This window comes from Microtus pennsylvanicus, chromosome 1, assembly GCF_037038515.1.
Source record: "Microtus pennsylvanicus isolate mMicPen1 chromosome 1, mMicPen1.hap1, whole genome shotgun sequence".
Taxonomy (NCBI): Eukaryota; Metazoa; Chordata; class Mammalia; order Rodentia; family Cricetidae; genus Microtus; species Microtus pennsylvanicus.
The window spans coordinates 75,552,902-75,558,901 of NC_134579.1; the positions used below are offsets into that span (position 1 = coordinate 75,552,902).

The 6,000-nt window shown below is 40.9% G+C and overlaps 1 long non-coding RNA gene across 1 annotated transcript; it reads right to left on the reverse strand.

Annotated features, from left to right (window-relative positions):
• Nucleotides 1–301: 301 nt before the first annotated feature.
• Nucleotides 302–782, reverse strand: LOC142839721 (uncharacterized). Its single transcript, XR_012908819.1, has 2 exons — nucleotides 690–782; nucleotides 302–570 (listed from the first exon to the last, which is right to left on the reverse strand). It is a non-coding gene; the product is annotated as an uncharacterized LOC142839721 (long non-coding RNA).
• Between the last annotated feature and the right edge of the window lie 5,218 nt (nucleotides 783–6,000).

Consider the following 6,000-nt stretch of genomic DNA (forward strand, 5'->3'; position numbering starts at 1 on the left):
AGACATAGAAAGACAGATATCATGTGTTTTCTCTTATTTGAGATTTCTAAATCAAAATCTTCACATGTGAGTACATATTCTGAAAACCAAAATGGCATAGTGCAGGGATAGGGGTGGCGGTTAACCTTTTCATTATCTTTTACTTCAATAGAAAATGAGTATTATAAGGAAACAAAAAAAACAGAACTGATATTTTTGTCACAAGCTACAGTTTTTTCCAACTTCCCCATCTGCATGTATCACTGTGAGAAACATTACTTTCCCAGATGGAGCAATAATACATAGCCTCATCCTCCGCCTGTAGCTCAGAGATGTGTAAATTTGCAGCATTCTTGGAGGTGTCTTTGGATCCAGAGACTCTATTGGTGACTCCAGGCCCCAGTTCCTTGTCAGAATCTGAGTAGTAGTACAGGAAAAGCCTGGGAGAGCTCCCCTCCATCTGCTGGTACCAGAAAATGTTTTTACCACCAACACTGATGCCACTCTTTAGGGTACAGGTGAGTGTGGCTGTTGATCTAAGAGACTGAGAAATGGAGGGTGGCTGTGTCAATACAGACTGAGAAAAGGAACCTGCAAAACAAGACACCACAGTGAATCGCAGAGCTAAGGTACACACTCTTGTGTATTTGAAACATAAGGGATTAACTCAGTGTAGGAGTAACTGGCTTTACTCTTCGACCTTTCCCTACCTGTCCAGTAAGACAGAACCATGAAGATGAGTGGAGTCCAAACCATTGTGGCCACGGCACAGCTTCTTCTTAGACTAAGGTCTCCTGCTTGGGCTGTCTCATTATCTCATTGCCAGGGACCTGGCAGAAAAACAAGGCTAATCATGCAAATGACTTCCTGTTAACTCCTCCCATTGGATGATTGACATCCTGAGTTCCTGAAACAGAAAGCTAGGTGATGAGAATTATTTGGTTCAGTGGAATATAAAGCACGTGCTAACACAAAGAGGCCTGTGTGCAAGGACCTCTTGCAGATCCACAGTAGAACAGTTGCTGATTCCTCTAAGTGGAGGACTCAGTCATTGGTGCCATGTCTGTTAAGGTTAACACGTGGGCACCTGTCTTGCAGAAACTCCAGAGAGATAATAGGAATATTCCTTTATGTCCCAGAGCAATTATTTGCTTATATCTGTCTGAGCAAACACTTAGTAAATGTAAAGAGAAGTAGGCGTTTAGAAAGGGACGATGCTGGATTAAGAAAACAATGCTCAGTGGTGATGGGAGAGGACAGATTTGTCTTACAGTATTTGACAAGACGTTTGAGAAATTAATATTTCTTACAAGACCCATGCTTAGATGACTCAGAGGAGTAGCCAAGGAGATGTGAGGGATAGATATCTGACTTTTTTTTTGCATCATTGTATGCTAGAGACATGCTCAAAATACAGGTAAGTCATCAAAGTTAGCAGAGACTCAGAGGGCGGGATGGACTGGGAAAGGATCCTTGCGGTAATAGAGACGGACAGATGGTAGATGAGATGCTGGGTAAAGTGTAGTAGTGATCTGTGCTTAAGACGCAGATACGGCCGGGGTGACAGCAGAGCTCCTAGGCCTGTCCCTGCCCTGTAGTGAGAAAGAAGCAGTTCAAGACCAAAGATCTCCTCAGGGAGTCTAGGATGTCCCAGGCCTCCTTTCCCACCCCTACAGAAAAGTGGCTTTCTTTCAGATATGTTTCCCCCGAGGCTACCAAGACTCTTTGTGAGCCCTGCTGCTGAAGCTCAGCTAACAAACAGCCTGGGGTAGAGATGGATAGACTTTCAGTAATGGAAGAGTCCTGGGAGGAATCACTAGCTAAGACTGAGCCCCTTGCTCCCTAAACTCTGACTGGAGAGAAGTATCCCACTGTTGAATCTCCTCTGTAAGCACACGGTTAGCCCTAATGCCAGTATTAGATCACAGTCCCACAGCGCCCCCTGTTGGCCAAAGGATTCATAATAACCATAATACAGAGACCTCATAACACAGGTTATTCTCCTATTCACAAGATCACAATCTGAACCCACAATCCAAGATTCTGTGTTCTAAATCTGAAATGGATACCGCTTGATCTGCTGTAAAGATTGTTATGTCCAGAAGAAATCTTTGACACTCTTACAAAAAATATACAAGAATAGTAAAATGTTAAGTTCATCCACAGAAAAATGGTAACCATCAGATTACTTCATTGGTGTGTGATTTAACATGAAGATATGTATTTTGATAACACAAACATGCAAACACAAACATACAAATACTATTTAGCTCTAAAGAAAAATAACGTTTGAAAACTTTCAGGGAAATAGATGTAGTTAGAATGTACAATGTTAGGCAAATTCACACAACATCATGGTTTTTTCTATATGTAGGATCTAGCTGATAATATATGTATTACATAAACAAACATACTTGTGTGGGTGCAGAGGAACATGAAGAAAAGAGAATAAGAAAGGATAATTTAAGGGGATATGGTAGAACTGAATACAGGTAGTGGATATTAGTGATGGAAAACAACCTGAGGATAAATCATTTTCTAGTTCTAATTTTTGTCATAGAAATTTTGGTTTGGGTGGTGAATAACTAAAAAAATTATTTGATACAAAAACTGTGGATTACAAATTGAAGCTTTGTAGCTTTTGTTCAAAATGCCTTTTCTAAATGTATAGAAGTTTATTGAGTTTCTATCATAGCAAACAAAGAAAGTGAGCTTCTTTTAATCCAAAAGTGATTCTGTTTTGTGAGCAGGTATTGGAAAATTGGAATCAACTAGAATTTTTTTGTTGTTATTAAGGTTATTGTCACCTAAAAGACATGCTTTTGTGTGCTCAAGATTCACACATGCACGCATGCACACACACATACACACACACACACACACACTCACACACACACATGACTTTCCTAACAACTAGGCATTGTGGTTTTTGGACTAAGGGAAGTTCATATTACTCCCTCTGACCTTCTTATAGCTCAGAACTAGACAGAGTGAGTGCATCTTCCCAAGGCAGGCAGCAATCACTTCCATTTTTCAGGGCTTGTAGCAGGATGCTGCAACTGTACCTCTTCATTCTTCTATATGCCAAAAGCAAACTAACTGTCTGCTACTTTGTGGAGAGCCTGGCTGAGGAAGTGCCCCACCTCAGACAGGTTTTCCACCGCATAGAGCCCTTCACAGTGCTGATAATTTCCCCCTCAAGCCAAAAGAATTCTGCAGACCATCTTAGCACACATCCACCACATGTTTGGATTCATCAGATTGGGTGATGCAGAGAAGGGCCTTTGTCTCTCTAGTGCTGTCTCTTTAAACTGAATCCTCCCACTGGCTGGAGGTACGTTTTCTTTTTTTTTTTTTTTTTGCTCTTTTTTATTGATTTTATTCATCTCTACATTTTTCTCTGCTCCTCTCCCTTCCTCTCCCTTCTCCTTCAACCCTCTTCCATGGTTCCTATGCTCCCAATTTACTAAGGAGATCTTATCTTTTTCTACTTCCCATGTATAGATCCACGTATGTCTCTCTTAAGGTCATCATTGTTGTCTAGGTTCTCTGGGATTGTGATTCGTAGGCTGGTTTTCTTTGCTTTATGTTTAAAAACCACTTATGAGTGAGTCCATGTGATAATTGTCTTGGGGACGTTGGGAGAGGGGTCGAAGGGGAGGGGAGAAGCAGAGAGGAGAGCAGAGAAAAATGTAGAGCTCAATAAATATAAAAAAAGAATGTAGGTTGGCAAAACCATTTCAAATATACTATAGAAATCACAAAAGCTGAAAATGATCTCATAGACAAAAACAATCTAAAAAAGTCAAATTTACAAAAGAGCAAGTTAGAATGCTTACTAGCAATTGGTGTGAATTACTGCGAGTCTGGACTGTGCTATTTGACCTATAAAATGCATAACAGTATGATTTTACTTGATCTAATGGGCATGTGATTTTGATTGTAATATCCATATTCAATAGATCACACTGTTTTATATGCTAATGTCATCACTCTCGGCAAATTTGAGTATACAGTACAATACTGGTTGTTACCATCACTGCAACTTACTGTCAAATACCTAACTTTTGAACTTGATTTTTCTGTATTTTGATTCTAAATCATTACCCATAAAATACGTGTTAACAAATATATGTAAGCAATTCTTTAAGTTAAATGCAAAAAAGGATGAACATTATTGATGTTACTTTATATATGTGTTATACCCTATATTCACATATCATGTATATTATTGATAAACACATCATATATGTGATTGAGACACATACACTTGATCAGTTTATTGACTGACTACCATCTGCTGCCAACAGAAGAGGTCTAAAGAAACTGTGAAGGCATAGCTACTGAAGTCATCTTTCATTCTAAGGGAATTCCTTTAGCAGTTAGGGATTTATAACATTGGGAGAACCTAGCAGTAAAGAAGAAGATTTCAAGGTTTTGAAGTGACAGCTGCCATCCCCAGGGAAGAAACCTGAGAAGCATAAGCTCCCAAAGAATTTTAGGGAAAGATGATCAAGAAAAACTGGGGAAACCAAGAATGATCATATCTGTCCAATGCATGATTGACAAAATGACACTAAAAAGGCCAAGACAATCATCAATATTACCAGAGAGAAGAGAACATTCAGGGCATCAAGTCCCAGCAGTACTCTGTGCAGTTCCAAATTCCTCTGGTCCTTGCCAAGAGAGACTGCCCACATGGGCTTTTGTTAAATCTGCAGACCTGTTGAACAAATACTCATATACTGATCCAAAACTGGGCCATAAGGCTCCCCCCGAAACAGTTATTCTTCTGCATGCTGGCAGATTTTGGCATTCATGCCTGGACATGGCAGCTGCTGCAGGTGCCTTTGCAGGCTCTATACTGTCCTTCCATAGTCCACACCACCACCATGAGCCTCTGCTCCGCTCAAAGCTGATGCTACCCTAGGCATCTTTCTCTGTGCCTTAAGCTTCCCTCCGTGCAGCCATGGCATATCCTCTACCAGAACTGATTTTTTTAACACAAAGTAAAATTTATGCCTAGCTCCCCTTTTCCTGTATCATTGTGAAAATACTACTCTCCCAGATAACACAATAATAGTTAGCCACATCCTCCACCTTTAGCCCAGAGATGTGTAAATTTTCAGCATTTCTGAGGTCTCTTTGGAACTAGAGAATATAATGGAGAGTCCTGGCCCCTTCTCTGAGTCTGAGTAGTAGTAGTACAGGAAAAACCTGGAGAGGCTCCCCTGCATCTGCTAGGATCAGTAAATGATTTTATCACCAACACTGATGCCACTCCTCAGGGTGCAGGTGAGTCTGACTGTTGATCACAGAGGCATAGGGAAGGTGGGTGATGCTGTCCATATAGCCTGAGAAAAGGAACCTGCCAAAGCAGAAATCGCTTTAACAGCAAAGCTACAGTTCAACTTCTTGAGGATGTGAATCAGAAAAGACTGAGTATAGAAGCCCTCCCCAGTACACTTAGGCCTGTTTCTACCTATACAGCAAGATAGCAGCATTAAATATGACAGGATTCTAAACCATGGTAGGTAAAGCACAGCATCTTCTTAGACCAGGGTCTTCTCTCTGGGCTGTCTCATTATCTCATCATCTGGGACCTCACAGAAGAGGGACTAGTCATGCAAATGGGTTCTCATAAACTCCTCCTGGTGACTGATTCAGTGTGAGTTCCTGAAAGAGCAAGCCAGATGAAGGGAAATACATTGTCCCATGGAATGTAAAGCAGGTGGTAACACACCCAGGTTTGTGTGCCAAGATCTTTCAGGTCCACTGTAGAACAGTTGCTGATTCCACACACAATTGGAGGACTCAGTCATTGGGCCCCATATCTGTTAGGGTTACCACATGTGGGTACCTGTCCTGCAGAAACTACAGAGAAAGAGTCGTCACACTCCTTTAAGTCCCAGAGCAGCCATCACCTTTCATAACTGCTTAATATGTCTGTTTTGCTGTGTTTTCTTCACTTTATATTTCAGACATGTGTAAGGAAAGCTATAGGGATCATTGTGATGTGTT